This window comes from Tachysurus vachellii, chromosome 11, assembly GCF_030014155.1.
Source record: "Tachysurus vachellii isolate PV-2020 chromosome 11, HZAU_Pvac_v1, whole genome shotgun sequence".
Classification (NCBI taxonomy): Eukaryota; Metazoa; Chordata; class Actinopteri; order Siluriformes; family Bagridae; genus Tachysurus; species Tachysurus vachellii.
In genome coordinates, this window is record NC_083470.1 from 3,345,001 (window position 1) to 3,362,141 (window position 17,141).

General features: G+C 37.3%; 1 protein-coding gene across 3 annotated transcripts in view; it reads left to right on the plus strand.

Annotated features, from left to right (window-relative positions):
• The window catches only part of abtb1 (ankyrin repeat and BTB (POZ) domain containing 1), a 16,689-nt gene extending 13,561 nt beyond the window's left edge, over nucleotides 1-3,128 (plus strand). The window contains exon 13 of one of the 3 annotated variants that reach the window (XM_060881086.1): nucleotides 3,014-3,128. The gene's annotated coding sequence lies outside the window, so the exon portion shown is untranslated. Of the gene's footprint in view, nucleotides 1,899-3,013 lie in introns of those variants that run through there. The other 2 variants (XM_060881084.1, XM_060881083.1) reach the window with 2 other exon arrangements.
• Nucleotides 3,129-17,141: the final 14,013 nt, after the last annotated feature.

The following is a 17,141-nucleotide window of genomic DNA, read 5'->3' on the forward strand; positions in this document are numbered from 1 at the left end:
AGTCAGTAATGAGTGACAGCTGATCAGTGATAACCAGCAGTTTTAAGCTCACTCACTACTAATACTAGCAATATTCAGACAATTTAAAATGCACCCGTTTGATCGGCTCTAACAGGAACGTGCTTTAACACGATAACGTTACGACTGCTTTTTGTCCTTCGTTATTAACATTACGAGGTCATTTATATGAAATGTAAACAACGTTAAGAGTAAAATGTTAGCTTCTGATGTTTTTAAATCGTACCCGTTAAAGAGAGGTTGACGTGTTTCAGTGAGCTCTATATACAGATTGAAAATAAAAAAAGAAACGAAGAGACGGATTCGTGACACACTTTCAGCATCGTCTCTACTGATCACCGTTATTGTGTGTGTTATCTGTGATTATGACACATAAAGTTACAGATCTCACACTTCTGTATGTTGTTACCTGTCTCAGGTGTGTTAGAATCTGGACAGAGCAAAAGCATTGGATTGGATTTGGACTGTTTTTTTTTGTTTGTTTTTTAAAGTCCATTTTGAGACCTTAGAATTATAAGGTTCTAAAACTATTTCCTCACGAATGAGTCCCTGTAATATTAATTATTCATCGAATATATTATTTACATTCTGCTAAATATTTACAAGTGGCGAATGTGTTGAATTCTTTATTCTGAATTCTGATTGGTCAAAAGGTCGACGGACCTTAGGGAACGATCGTGTCTTGAATCTGGTCAAATTGATCTACTTTTTTTAAATTAATACAATTACAGTAAAGCAAATATAAGATTATTTCTAGTATTATACTATTTTTAAGCTTTTGATTATTTTTTTTCCTCCATTATTTTACAAATTATTATTATATAAGTATTTTATATATCAGAAGTTAATGTTTAAATGTAGCTTTAAACTAAGTTAAAAAATATTACAATATCAATTAAGCTTAGAAATAGGCTTAGCTTTGTTTTATAATCTTAGCTTTGTTTTATTGTAATCATATAAAAAGAAATAGGATTTATTGTTTTTTGTCAATATCGAATATGCTAATAACTTAATAAGATTTTCTTTTGCAGTCTGATGCAGGTTATAATCCGAATCACAGGTTCACGTCAACGCCAGCGTTTTCGTTTTTGCCGTTTCTTCTACCACACAAAAAAAAAAAAAAAACATCAATATGAAGAGGTTTTTTTATAAGGAGTTTATGAAAGGAGTGTTCTGTGTAATAATGTCCATAAAACACTTTTATTTGAAAATAATCAATATATTAAAATCACTCCTTCACAATCGGTTCCTTAACCGACACGATTTACATGAACCTTATAAGCCCAAGGTCTTGTTGTATTAAGCTGTACAACAGTTTTATATCTGAGATGTTTATCTGGGTCTGGTGCTAAGCTTTTCTTTTACTTTAGTGGTTTTATTATTATTATTATTATTATTATTATTTGCTTCTTTTTTTTTGTTTGTTTTATAGTGCTTCAGTTTCACTGTGTGATGATCTCGAAGAAACAGGAGCATGAAGAATGAAATTCACACTCTCATCTCTCATCATGTCTTTTTTAAATAAGCTTTAAACTGGGGGCATTGAGTGTTGCTGATGTTGCCCACGAATAAAAAATAAGAACCACCAGTTTAGTCTTGTATAAAATGCATGAAACGTCACGCACTTTCCTCAAAAATGCAATTTAATTAAATGTTTAATGAAATAGCATGAGATTAATAGTTTGATTGATTACATGCTTATTTATTAACTAAAACATATAAGTCTGTTTATATATGCAGCGCTAATCTGCTATTACCTCTCTCTAGTTTTTAATGACGTTAGCCTTTTAGCTGTAATAAATCTGCCTTGTTTGATCTACTACAGTGGAAAGAATAACAGTGTGTAAAGTCAATTCTTCACTAAACGCTTTCTCAAAGTCCAGTGTGTAATGTTTCTGTGTGTGTGTGTGTGTGTGTGTGTGTGTGTGTGTGTGTGTGTGTGTGTGTGTGTGTGTGTGTGTGTGTGTGAGACAGAAAAAGAATGAGTGTGTTGGAGGTGACATTAGTTGTTACATTAGTTGTGTCCTAAACAGTGTTTTAACATATTTTAACACTGGTATAAAATTAGGTGTGTGTTTGTGTGTGTGTGTATGTGGAAAATCATAGATGCAAACAAATATCCACTTTTAAAGGCAAACTTCTTTGGATTTGTGGTTCTAAATGGCTTCGGAAAATGTTACGGCCCCAATGCAGTACTTCTACTTTTCCTAAAGGGGGAGCTATTTGCATATGCTGCACTACACTACCAGCACATTTTACTATCATGGGGTTTTGAAATTTTACCTGAGGAAAAGGTAAATTTCTCGTTTAATATTGGTTTTAGCTTACAGTAAAAACGAGAGCTCTTTAAAAAGGAATTCGGAACACTTTACCTCCATAGTGACTAAAGTTTGAAAATTGAATGAATTTGATAGTTGTGTAATAATACAGTATGTTTAATACAGTTTGAGTCATATTTACTTAATTTATGTGTGATTTATTGCAGCCAGTGAGGCAGAGTCCAAGCTTTACATAGACCTGAATGGTTACAGGATTTTCTCAAAGACTCCTGAGATATTTTTGGTCAAAATCTGCCAAAAATATGATATGTTAAGGCCCTAAATTTCTTCTATTCAGTGACCTCTTTGCCATAGATTTATGCTTTAAACTGAGTCTTCATTTGCATTTTAGAACATGATCTGCTCTTGTAATAACACTTACGGGCCCTGTCACTAGCAACTTTAACAAGAAAAATGATTCTTCATTTTATTGAACTCATGGGTTTCAAGACTCAGCCCGGGAAACATACTGTTAAGTGAAAGTTTTCACTGAGTTTAAGTTCAGTGACGTGTAAATCTGCACCTGCTGACCAACAGCATTCCACAAGGCTCAGTACTTGGTCCTTTCCTTTTTACTCTCTATACTTATTCTCTTGGTGAAGTTCTATCCTCACATGGGTTCTCTTACTACTGCTGTGCTGATGACACTCAACTTATCTTCTCCTTCCCTCCTTCAGATATCACAGCTTCTGCATGGATCTCAGCATGTCTGGCGGACATGTCGTCATGGATAACGGCTCATCAGCTGAAACTCGATTCCAGCAAAACTGAACTGCCGGTCATCCCAGGTGACTCATACTGATATACCCATACACAACTCTCTGATCTGATATCCATACACAACTCTCTGATCTTCACTTCGGCCACTGCTTGCAACCTTGGGGTAATCATGGACAATCAACTGTCCTTTCCTCACATAATGTTCATGTCGGTTTCTTGTTTACATCATCAGAAGGATTTGCCCTTTTTTATCCACACAGGCTACTCAGATACTTAATCACTCACTCACTCACTCATTTTCTGTGCCTGTGCCTATCTCAGGCGTCATCGAGCATCAAGGCAGGATAAACCCTGGACGGAGTGCCAACCCATCGCAGGGCACACACACACTCTCATTCACTCACGCACTCACACACTACGGACAATTTTCCAGAGATGCCAATCAACCTACCATGCCTGTTTTTGGACTGGGGAAGGAAACCAGAGTACCTGGAGGAAACCCCCGAGGCACGGGGAGAACATGCAAACTCCACACACACAAGGCGGAGGCGGGAATCGAACCCCCAACCCTGGAGGTGTGAGGCGAACGTGCTAACCACTAAGCTACCGTGCCCCCTAGATACTTAATCAGTCTCTTGTCATTTTGAGCCTGGATTACTGCAGCTCTCTGCTCTCAGGTCTGCTTCTGAATGCAGTTTGACCTGCAAATGATTCAAAATCCAGCTGCATGACTTGTTTTCAACCTGCCTAAAATCTCCCACACCACCCCACTGCTGGGTTTCCTGCACTGGCTTCTGGTAGCTGCCCGCATCAGATTCAAAACATTTGATGCTTGCCTGCAAAGCCAAAAATGGTCCAGCTCCTTCTTACCTCAAAGCTCTTATCACTCTGCATGCTACACCATGCTCCAAGATCTACTAGCACTACTCGACTGGTACCACCATGTCTCAGGGTACAAGGTAGGTACTCATCGAGAATCCTCTGTTGTGGCACCGAGGTGCTGGAATAAAGTACCAGTAGATGTTCAAACAGCTGAGTCACTGACAATCTTCAAACGACGGGTGAAAACCTAATTCTTCCTGAAATAATAAAACTATGCTAACTTATTTTTTTTTTACTGTTAATTAAAAAAAAACAAATGCTATATTTCCTCACAACAGAGTTTTTGGCTGATAGTTTTCTTTGTCTGTATCCTAGCGAGCCAGTATTGATGTTCACTGATGGACTTTGCATGCTGCTCTGGATAAGGGCATCTGCCAAATGCTGTAAAAGTAAATGTAAGCGTAAAAAAAAAATTTACTTGTTTGTTTTTGTTTTATTACATCCACAGAACAGAAACTCCAAAAAACGGGGTACGTTAAACTTTATTTTAAAAAAAAAGTATTCGATTTAAACCAGAATTTACAACTATAACTTAAAACTAGCGTGCTAGGTCATGGAAGTAAATTTGCTAACTGCAACAAAATTAAGGACTACACAAGGCTAATAAATTTCCCAAATATGTTCCTCACACATGAATCTTCAACTAAATGAGTACTCAAATCAATTTCCTGACAATATGTCATTCATTTAAAGATTCTCATATGGTTTACTGTGACTTAAATCGCACATAATCTTCAGTCACTTCAATCTCTGCCGTTAAACTTTATTATTTCTATTTACTAGAAAAGGAATAATCATGGCCTCCTCACAAGATGATTATACAGCTGAGAAAAAAAACAGTTTGGATAACTGAATATAGAGTGCTTGTGTTTTATAGACACAACTCAATGCCCCTTCACTCAGGTAATTCTCCTGTGAGATACAAAATAAATATGAAACACAGTAAAACCAGAACAAACCGAGCATTTCCAAGATGGGGTCAGTAATTCCTGCTGAAGAACTTGAAGCGACACAGAATTACCAATGTTGCTCCTGGACAGGTATGTAAACCTGATCTGCGATAAAGCTCTGAATTGTTTGAATGAATTATAATCTATAGAAAAAAGGATTCTTGACCAATAAATATGAGCCACATATCACCTGCTTATAGCTTTAGCTAGCTTTAGCTAGCATGCTAATACCGGATCGTGGAGCTCATAAAAGATAATTACTAAGGCAAAAGGCAAACTGTGAACATCCTCATTAATCAATTTGAGTCAACCTGTGCAGGTTTATAGTGTCAAAACTTTGCTTTCAAACAGCTGAATGTCTCACGAAAGTCTTGGCCACCCTTGATCATGCTAATGGGGTGCAGCTTTGTGTACATGTGTGAGGAAAAGTGGGTGGAGTCAAGGCTCAAATCTTATTCAGCTCCATTCATTTTACCTTTAGCAACCTAATCTTCTTCAACTAACTTAATGCAATATATTATTTTTAACTTAGGACAGAGACTAATTGTTAAGAAACTATTGTTTATAACTTAAATTTCACACTGATGTGTTTTTTTTTTTTTTTTTTTTTTAACTTTTCAGCTAATTCTTTGTTACATGAGGCTGCTGTAATCCACTGAAATTAAATTGAGTATTGTCCACTTTTGGAGACTTGTTTTGAAACTTTCCTAATATTCTTAATAATGCAAACACACACTTGTATAGACAGATGAATTGCCCTCACAACGTTTTTTTATGTTTCTAGGCGACAGGAGTGAGCAGATCTCCATGGCAACAGGCTAGAGGAGAGACGGAGTGAGAGGTTGACAGAGCAGAATTTCTATTCTCTGACATACACACACACACAGCTGAAAGTGTGTGTGTCTGTGTGTGTGTCTGTGTGTGTGTCTGTGTGTGTGTCTGTGTGTGTGTCTGTGTTGAACCAGCACAGAAACATGTAAGATAAGCAAGCTCACAGTTGTGCAAGTCTCTGTAATGTGAGGCCTGTAAACCAACACATTCCATTCTCCCAATCCTCTAAACACACACACACGCACACACACACACACGCGCGCACTCTGATTCTTTCTTTGATAAACTTACTATTTCCACAACATAAAGACATCTATGAGTTCCCTTGTGTGTCTGGTTTCTCCTAAGAGTTTTTCCTCATGTTGTTTTCTTGCTTCTGTCACAACAAACTTGTTCACCAGAGATATAAATCTACATCCGAATTTTTGTAAATCTATTTAAAACCAATCAATAAATAAACACCTTACAGCTCTGATTGACCAAAAGGATGTTTATTAATTTGTTCTAATATGTTGTCATATCTATAGTAACAGCATGCACAGGGACCTGGGAAGTGGAAATGCTGGGAGGTGGAAACATATTCTTATTTAATAAAGAAAAGCATCTTTTTGGATTTTGTAGGAATGGCAGTTCTGTGGGTGAAAAACTTAGCTGATAAGAGAAGTTGGTGCCTACAACAGCAGAGGAGCAGGTCAGGTTCTTCTTCTGCAGCCAAGAACGGGAATCAGGCCAAGAAAGGGAATGAGGCTATCATGAACACAAACTCTCCCAAACTGGACAGATGAAGATTACAAAACAAACCAGCTCTTTTTTCCAGAGTGTATTGAGGTCATTGATCCTTTTGTGTGTGCAGAATTAACTTTGGTGACCTGCACCAGCAGGAGGTTTAATCCGGCACGTAACAAGGCACAAAAACACTGCAGGTGTTTCATCCTTATTGATTAGTCAGTCGCTTTATTCTTTTACTTATTCCTAGACCTCTTCAAGCAGAAACATTACTATAACTAAGCTAAACTGATAGCTGTAAGTTCTCTACACCTGTTAGCAGACAACTTGAAGAAATGTGTTAGCATGGCTAATCCCCACCCCATTGAAAAAAAATGTTTAAGGATTGTTTTGGATTTTTGTTTTGTAACACACGGTAAGATAGGAACAAGTGAGGTTGAGACTGATTTCTTTCTAGCTGAGACTGCATTTTGCAGTCGATCAGTGACAGTTGACCTTCGTTTTTTTGTGGATCGTTTCCTCTTTAAGGAAAGAAACTAAAACTAGACACACTAAACGCACATTGTTTAATTACAATACAAAGTACACAAAAGGATAGATGGCAGAATTTATAATCTTTATTGAGAGTTTAATTTGTGGTTTGTTTCTTTTTTATAATGAAAATCTTAGTGTGTGAAGAAAAAAAAGATACAGTTACACACAGATCCACCATTAGCTGTGTGTGTAATAGTTTTGCTCTCATGATTTTTTCATTGATGAAATTAACACTTTAATGATCGAAGCAATCATAATTGCGAATTTAGAGCTCCAGGACGAAATTAATGACGATCATATCAGCCAAAGCATAATTATTACAAGTCACAGATCACCAGAGAGATTTTTTCCTCTCTTTGCATAAATAATAGTACATCTGGTAAAACTCTGCTATGTGTAAAGAAGCCACGTGTCACAATGCATGAGGTCTGACTACCCGATGTCGGTGTCATGTGTTCGTGACCTAAAATAACAATGGTGTTGGGTTAACGTGCCTTGCCTCAGCTGCTTAGGATGCTTTCAAAGCTTTGTGAACACCTTAATGTGGATTTCTGTGACAAGGTGATGAAACTAACAAATCAACCTGACGTGACTGTGTAGTGTTTAAAACACACCTTGAAAGTGAGAATGTCTCCTAGAACAACACACAAAAACAGAGAGAGAGAGAATGTGCACCTGAGGATTAAGGAGAATTAATGTTGCAGTACATGACTTTTATGGTCAAAGCATACAGTACAGCTGCACACACCTTATCACACACTTTATCATTCATTTCAAACTTACCGTAAATACACCAAAGCCCAGACAACGTTGTAGTAGAGTTGGTAGAAAAGGGGCAAAAAAACTTTTAAACTTGAATAAATATATGGGGTCCCAATACTTTTAATGTTTAGTGGAAGCACAGTTTGCCAGTATTTTTAGTGTTTAGCGGTTAGACAGGGTTCCAATACTTTTAGAGTGTAACCGATAGACAGGGTGCCAACACTTTTAGTGTTCAATGGATAGACAGGGTACCAATATTTTTAGTGTTTAGTGGATGAACAGGGTGCCAATACTTTTAGAGCAGAACAGATAGACAGGGTGCCAACACTTAGTGTTCAGCGGATAGACAGGGTGCCAACACTTCGTGTTCAGCAGATAGACAGGGTGCCAACACTTAGTGTTCAGCGGATAGACAGGGTGCCAACACTTCGTGTTCAGCAGATAGACAGGGTGCCAACACTTTGTGTTCAGCAGATAGACAGGGTGCCAACACTTAGTGTTCAGTGGATAGACAGGGTGCCAACACTTAGTGTTCAGCAGATAGGGTGCCAACACTTAGTGTTCAGCAGATAGACAGGGTGCCAACACTTAGTGTTCAGCAGATAGACAGGGTGCCAATACTTTTAGTGTTTAGCAGATAAACATTCTGACTGATCAGATAATGAGGAGATGAGACTAGAAGCATACATCAGGACCAGGATATGAAGAAGATATGAAGATTGTGGGATGAAACAAGTCCCTTCCTCATTAGTAACTACCGTTTAGTGCCGCAGTGTTACTAGTTTTCAGGATGCTAAATTTGTTAGAAGATATCACGGGCAGGTACAAATAAATAAATAAATAAATAAGATACATGCTTTTTTTTAAATAAATAAAGCATGTCTCTAGCTGAGCCCAATTATGATCTGTGATGAAACTGAGCTTGAAGAACTGTCAGCCAAAATTCACACACTGTGCCGACTGTGCTATGATTTCGACCAAAAAAAATCCCCGCTGGGAATAAACAGATACAGAAACAGATATCTGTCGTTGGATTATATCCCTTCTCTACTTTAGCACTGTTAAGCAATGCTTTAACATTCTTTGGATTAAAAAAACATGAACAGTTTCATTAAAGTTCATTGCATGACTAGGACTATACAGTATAATCATCCATATCATTTACATGCAATTACATGTTCAGACTTTAGGCCACGCCCCCTTGTGGCGACTTGCCATGCATTTTACTAATCGTTTGCTAGATTCCCTTGTTTGTTAGACACACTTGGTACAATCCTTGCTTTTAAAAACTGAATTAAAAACTTTAAAATAAAGGGGGGGGGGGATAGATGGGCTGTCCTGTTTTTGTTACTTCCACCCAGGTTGCAGATATTATCTGATTTGTGCACAGAGACAAGAACTAAGGTTTAATTAACAAAAATGTCCACACTGCAAAGGATTACCAACGTCGTCAAATCTCAAGACTGACTTTTGAATTCTAAAGTTCTGTGTGTTTGGTATTGATCATTTAACTTATGGATAAATGATCAAATAAGCTGAAGGAGTAACTCAAGCTTAAAAACCAAACATAAGCCACCAAACTTGTCTTGATGAGAGAAATAGTTGTGGGAGATTAGATTTTTCACTGATACTTTGAAAGTACAACTGAAACAGAAGAATTAAAGTGGCTCATGATCTAATATACACCATGACATGGTGACACGATGGAACTGAATCAGGTCTTGTTATTGATCCGGTGCATGGCGCTGGCACTACTGAGTCAAACAATTGTCATTTACCGAAAACAAAAAAAAAATGAAAGATAGAAACACTTCGCAACACAAGACATCAAGAAAGCGCTTCCTGTGCCAACATGCCATCATGTTGTAATGACGTTGTTTTCCCCCTTTGTCCAGATTCCCAGTTAGCAGCTCAGCAAGGCACACATGGACCAGCCATCTGTCTCCGTACAGTATAGTGTAGTATTTGATACCCCCTCCTCACAATCTCATGCTTCCTCACACGTCCACATGCAGACGCTCACATCACATGTACGTACACATGCTCATGCTCTGATCTGTGGTGTGATTGTTGGGGGGTGGGGGTGGGGGGTATATTGTGGTCCTGTTTAATTCCAGCTCACTCTTCATTAACCTGGTAGATAACGTACTTACTGGAGCCCTTACTGTAGTTCAGGCGTTGACCTCCAGGTCCACCAAGCTGCCACTGCTGGGCCCCTATTTATGGCCCTTACCACTCAGTTGTATAAGATGTTTATCACTCTAGATGAGGGAGTCTGCAAAAATCCATAAATTTCCAAGCTGCTGCAGCAGCTCAAGAGCATAAACTTTGGTAAAAGGTGATAAGAGTAATAAAGCTGTAGCTGCAAACAAATAATTAACAGACTGTCATTAAAAAAGGGACATGTTTAGAAGCACTGTACTCAAAAAATGTCTGGAGAAATGTTTTCGATTTTTAGAGATAAAATAATATCTTGGTGGCCACAGATAATTTTTTTAAACCACATTAACTGTTATGTCAGTTGTTTTTATTCTGAGTATGGGGCAGTGTGATTCCTGGTCCAGTGGTCCACTATTAGTGCTTTTAGTTCTCTTTTTTACCAACAGGTGTCTATCAAAGAAATTAAAAAAAAAGCTAAAATATGGACAGAATCTGGACACCCCCAAAAAAAAACTTTCACCATAACAAAATCATTATCTACTTTCTGAAAGCACTATTTTTGCTATTTTGATGATGATGATGATGGAAATAGGTGCAGCTGGAGGTTAATATCTGACTCAAAAAAGATATGACTAATATTATATTTAGATCTGACCTTAAATATAATATATAACATATGTATTTTTTTTAATGTAATGTTACCATGTCAGAGACTTATTTATTAAATGATTATTCTGTTAGCTCAGAGGTCTGGTTTTAACATGTTATGCAAATCAATATTATTCATTAATATTAATCTCTGGTCGTTCCTTTCCAGTACCTTAAAGATAACATACAAATGACAGAGAGAGTTTACTGGATACTTTCAGAATGAATGGGTAGATGCAGATGGAATGGCATCAAAAAGAGGTCAAGATCTTCTCCTTTTCAGTTTAGATCTTTCTCAGATCTTCCTCTCATACCCTACATATACCCCATGCACCTTTTTTAAAGTGTATAATAATCAGTGTTAAATGGAAGAGGCATAACGTGTTTTGTGCCAGAATAGACCTCCAGGCAGGTAGGCCCATAGGCAGGTAACACCCCATGGCGTTACATGCTATTTTGGTTCATGAGAACTTTTGAAATTGTGAAAACATCTGCTGTCTGGTCCTACCAGGCACCTGCATTATTTAAATAAGTACCTTGGGATCCTGGCATTCAAGTGAATTTTACCTTGATATGCAAACTGCTGCAATCTAAGTATACCTCTTCATAGCAACAGTATTCTCTAATGGACGTTCTTTCAACACGATAACGTATCCTGCTACACTGCAGAGTTCAAGGTGTTGACTTGACCTCTAATTTCACCAGATCTCAATCTGATCAAACATCTGATGGATATCCAGGACAAACAAATCTGATCCATTAAGGACCTGCTTCACAACTTACAGGACTTTCCAAGCAACTGGTGCTGACGTCTTGGTACCAGACACCACAGCACATCTTCAGAGGTCTTGTGTCCATGCCTTGATGAGCTGTTTTGGTGGCACAAGCAGAAGCTATGATATACGTGGTGTTTATGGCTGTATGTCTGGAATGTTGTTGTCTTACACACAGTACATATTTTTTCACTTTTTTTTTTAATGATTCGATGTAATCTGTAACCCAATGCGTGAAGATACTTCATTTGCCTTAATAACCTTTGTAATGCTTTTGTGCTTAAGATTTGGCAGTGTGCTTAAACAAGTATGCATTATTACCCTCAGTCATTAATACTGCAATAATAAAAAGGCCTTTATAAATTGCCAGTTGGCAGGCCATAACTGTAATTAATATCCGTTCGTATATATTATATACATCCTGGATTTAACAGAATTCTCACTGTACTATAGGTGTGTGTAATTTAATAGCACAATGCAGTGTATTTTTAAACTATATATTTTTTTTTACGAGACTTTGTATGGATAACTGTATTTTATTAAAAAAAACACTAATGCAGTTGAGTTCATACTGCTGTTTTAAATCTTTTACTGATGTTTAATCATTTCATTTCAGTTTACACAGCAAGCAAAGTAACAATGGGTTACAGATAAAATCACTGCTAAAATGAAAAATTACACAATAAGAAATTGCTAAGCAACAGGAACAGAATCAGTGAGTCATTGTCCTGAAAACCACAGAAAATAAATATCTAGCTGCAGTACAATTCAAACTCAGATTTATTACCATTACCATACAGACTGCAAAGCAAAATAAGGCAGTGAGATTCCTTCAGTGGTGCAATACACACTTTAAATTAAAAAAAGACAATTAGCAAATGTTAAGTGAAGACAAGCAAACAAAAGCAGAAAACTTTTGTTTCAGACACACAAAACACCATGTGGGGAAAAACATGGAGTTAGGAACTGGTTGAAATGTAGGCTGTAGTATGCAAATCGATTCACGTATCAGAATAATAAAAAAGCAGACAGCAACATGTCACCTATTTTACACATCAAGCTAACTAGCAAGTGTTAGCAGCCTAGCTAGGCTAGCACTGCCTAGCTGTACCCCCAGTTTGATCTTATTTGTTAAAGTAATCTTTTTTTTTTTTTCCAATTGAACCAAAATTTGGATTTTCTGCTTCAGGTAAATGATTTGAATGTCTAGTTTTACAGTAATGTTTACCTTATATTTTACTGTATTATTTATTTTACTGTATTAAGTATCTGTTGTAGTTATAAGATTTTTTTGACAAAGTGTAATCTGTACCAATGCTAATTGTTTCCCAGAATACCCGGCAGGCCACAGTATCGAAGTGTAAAGCATATTAACAAGTATTTTACTGATGCCCAGGATTCGATCCTGAACTTTAGTTCGGGTCAGTGTGATGATCCCTCAGTGGCTGTATGGGTTTCAGCAGGGGGACTACGCATGTGTGTGTGTGTGTGAGAGAGAGAGAGAGAGACAGAGGTATTCAAGCCCTGCTAACCAATAACACATATCTGTTAGCTCCCCTGTCCTGCGATGTCGACATGATCAACAGTACCTCCACATAAACAGTTTTTATCTTTAGGTTCTGATAAGAATGTGGCCTTGAAATTAGAAGTAGCTGTAATAATGTCAGTGACCTCCTTATAACTCACTCATTTATGAAGGGAAGTAAAGATAAATTTTACAACATTGCTGTGTTTTGTAACTCTTTATTAAGATCAAGAATGCAGACCTAGAGGAGGACTCTGAACATATCTCTGATACTTGTTGACAGGTTCCTTTTGAAACAGGAAGTCGTAGTGAAAAGCATAGACTGATTTACACAGAGGCCAACTGCGACGATACAAGATCGCCAAACCTAAACAGGCGCAGTATCTTAGCAAGCTAGCGAAATATGGAGTAGAGCTTCAGTTGTTTGTACAGAAGCCAGCAATGTTGAAGGAGAGCCGCAAAGTCGCCATCAGGACATATTTTATGCACATCTACAGTATATGGTACTGTATCTATTCTGTTAGAGAAGCCCTGACAGACCATTTTACCTCCTCAAACTAAGCATGTAGAAAGATGCACAGAAAAAAAAAAAAAAAAACAAAAAACAAATGCAAAATGTTTGTTTCTAATAAGCTGCTACTGTAGAGCAATATATGTTCTAGAGAGCGTTTAATTGAATGAACACAAAACTATTACAAGTCAATTAAAAAAGAATCATTGTAAACAAATAAAATTAGATTTGGAAAAAAGTGTTTTTGTCCAAGATATATTGTCATGTTGCTTTCCATAACACCAAGGTTAAAAAAAAGAAGAAAAAACAGATTTGGGTCCATTTACAGAGATCCTGTACAGTAACTGAAGAACATGGAGTTTGTCATGTGGCATCGGCTCAGCACTTCAGAGTGTTGAATCTGAGCCACTAAAGAAATGGAAATGGAAAGATAAAACCACACAAATAGGAAAGAAACCCCGTGTGTAACTAAAGATCGTGTGATAACACACCCCGCTGTTTTGGTTTCCAAGGCCGTGACGCTGCATGCGCAGCTTCTCTACGTCCTCGTGCTCATTATTCCAATTCGCTGAGAGCATGCACGCTCGCTTCAAGTGCCATGTTCAAGTGCCACAAGTTTTACATGGAATGAAATTTGTTTAACACATAAATTAACCATAACATTTTTCATGCATCTCATGCTATTGATATTTTTACTGTTATGTCCTGGTTATGAATCCTGAATGTTGTTGTTTGTGTTGATGGCAAATTCTTGTCCATGGCTCACTTGTGTAAAATGTGTCTGTTCTGGTTAAATGAATAATAAAATAAACAATTCAAATAATTGCACTGCAAAATGAGCTGTATAGTATTGTTTTAGAATATTTTCTTGTTCTGTTGGCAATAACAATTGAGCTTCTCTTTCAGAGATAAATGCCAAACATTAGCAACATTTATTGCCAATAGAATAAGACTATTTTATGTTTGGAATTAGTATAAATGTCTTGAAATAGGTTTTAATAATCAACAAGATATTTTGGCTTGCTAAAATGTCATTTTGTTTGCAGAATGCTACATAACATAGCGGGTAGGAACGTGTGAGCATGTGTTTTCTGTCCTTTTCAGGATCTCGCCCTGATCTAAATGTCACACCCGACTTATAGCCCATGCACCTATTTGAAGTGTACAGTATAATGACGTATCAAATGGACGAGATGCATTGTGTTGTGTGATAGGATGGACCCCTGGTCAGGTGAGGTACACTCACATCCAAGGTGTTACATACAGTACTGATTGATTTCCTGAGAATGAGTTTGTGAAAGGTTTGTGGTGGCAAAAGGTCTCAGGTGTAGACCAGGCGGCTCCTTTATAGATGTTTATTTGTGTGTGTGTGTGTGTGTGTGTCTGTGTGTGTGTTTGAGAGAGAGAGAGAGAGAGAGAGAGAGAGAGAGAGGTACTAGCACACTGAAATATAAGCACAAAATATAAAACCGCACACTATGAAAACACCACAATGTTCACCATGAAATACAAATTAAAGTGACACCAATCATCTCCTGAGGAATATTTCAGTTAAAGTTTAGACGACTAGATGTATTCCACATGGTCTCTTTCAGACCCACATCCCTGATATTATAATTTATCCAATCCAGCATCATCGTGCTGCGACAATTTATAAAAATGCACTACAACATGACGGCTCAGGAGCATTGCAGACATTCTAAAGACTGAAATAAATGACAACTGCAAACCGACTTCATTAGATTTATGTGCTTGTAAAAATGTTACTGAATGTACTGTGGGGATCCATCAGCTTCAGCACTGTGTGAGTGCTAAAACTTGCTCCTCTATACAGCATAATCTTTGGTGGATGATTTGCCAAAGCAGGGATTAAGAAATAAATATATCATCATTTTGAAAGCTTTCTGAATTTATGGACTTGTTTGTCTTCATTTTTAACTCATCGTAGACTTTAGCTTTAGTAGACCCTAAAAGATTTTCCCCAAACCTCCTCACACACTTGTCAAATCAAGAAGCTTTTATTGTCATTTCAACCATATATATGTTGCAGTACAGAGTGAAATGAGACAACTTTTCTCCAGGACAATGGTGCTTCATAGAACAAAGACATAGCTAAGGACTTTAGTAAGTTAGTCTTAGATACATAAAGTGCATCTGTGCAACCTGGTGCAAACAGTGCAGGACAAAAGACACTGCAAACAAACAATACAAGAGATTGCACAAAGACAATAAACAAAAGCAGCGCCAACAAGTGTAAATACTGTGTGTTCTATATTGCATGTGCAGAAGTACTGGAATAAACACATTATTATTATAGCAGCAGTTTGCAGGTTTGTCTGGAATGGTACTGTCTTCTATGTGGTATATCTTGTCACAAATATCATCACAGTTATAAACTGAGACACTGATCCACAGAGAACTTTAACACAGTGAGTAATGATTCTTCATTTGCTTTAATAACCCTGGGAATGTAAAAAAATCTCTATGCAAGAATGTAAAAAATCCTGTTGGCATGACATAATTAAGATTCTTCTGTATCTAATAGGAGGTGGGACGCAGGTTTGCCTCACCTCTGGGATTCCTGCGTGTCACTTCCTCCGTTTGCATGTTCTCCTTGTGTTTTAGGGGTTTCATCCTCCTTTAGGTTCTCTGGTTTTCTCTTCCAGTTTGAAGACATCATTTTTTTCCATTTGTCAGATCATTTTCTATCTTTAATGGGATCTAGTGACCATGAAAATTCAAGTGAAAAACAAACAGAAATGGTTTTAGGTAAGAAAACAAATTATAGTACCCTGGTTGTGTAAGTGTACACACCCTTCTGGAATGAGGCATAATTATCATACACCTGCCATCAATCAAGTGACTAAACTATTAAACTAATGAACAATCAATATGTAAGACTTTCTTGATATTAGCTTGGGGCTGATGAAGCCATGGTCTGCAAAGAGCTTACAAAGCATGTGGAAGATCATGCTTCAAAAGGTCACCACGGAGTGACATTACCGAGAACGAGACGTCCTTTAAATATTGACAAAATCTAAGATATGACAAGAGACCTACGGCGACGTTAAAATAGCTGCAGGAATATCTGGGAAGAGGTATAACAGCTGACACCTGACTTGTGCCACTTAGTTAACTGAAATTGTGAACCCTGCCTGTAATCTGTAATTGTTGGTTGTTGTGGTTAACCTTGTTTTTTCCATCACAATCACTTCTGCCCTTAGGCGAGAGAGAGAGAGAGAGAGAGAGAGAGAGAGAAAGAGAGAGAGAGAGAAGATGGAGTGAGAGACAGAAGCAGATTGAGGTGAGACAGTGAGAGACAGGCCGATTAGTCACGTACAGGCCTGTAAAGTGATCGATTTGAGACAGTTCATTTCTTTTCTTATCTGTTTTGTGCTTAGATTCATAGAATTTACAGAAGTTTAATGTACATTTTTCTAAATAACCTCAATAAAACAATTAGAGTTAAAGATCTAATGTTTAATGTAGCCATCTAAGCAACATCTGTAAGGTCAGAGAAAGAGAGAGAGAGAGAGAGAGAGAGAGAGAGAGAGAGAGAGAGAGAGAGATGACCAACATAGCTCTACTTGAAAACAAAGCTTATGTTATGTCCACCCGACATAAAACACCTAATCCCACACTATGTCTTTCTGCTTAAATATTTCTCTTTTTTTTTTCGTTTTAACCAGTATGTAAATTCTTCTTCTTCTTTTTAATTGTCTTATAAGTGCACTTTGTTATGTCCTGTGTCTGAATTCTTAATGTTGTTGATGCTAACTTCCA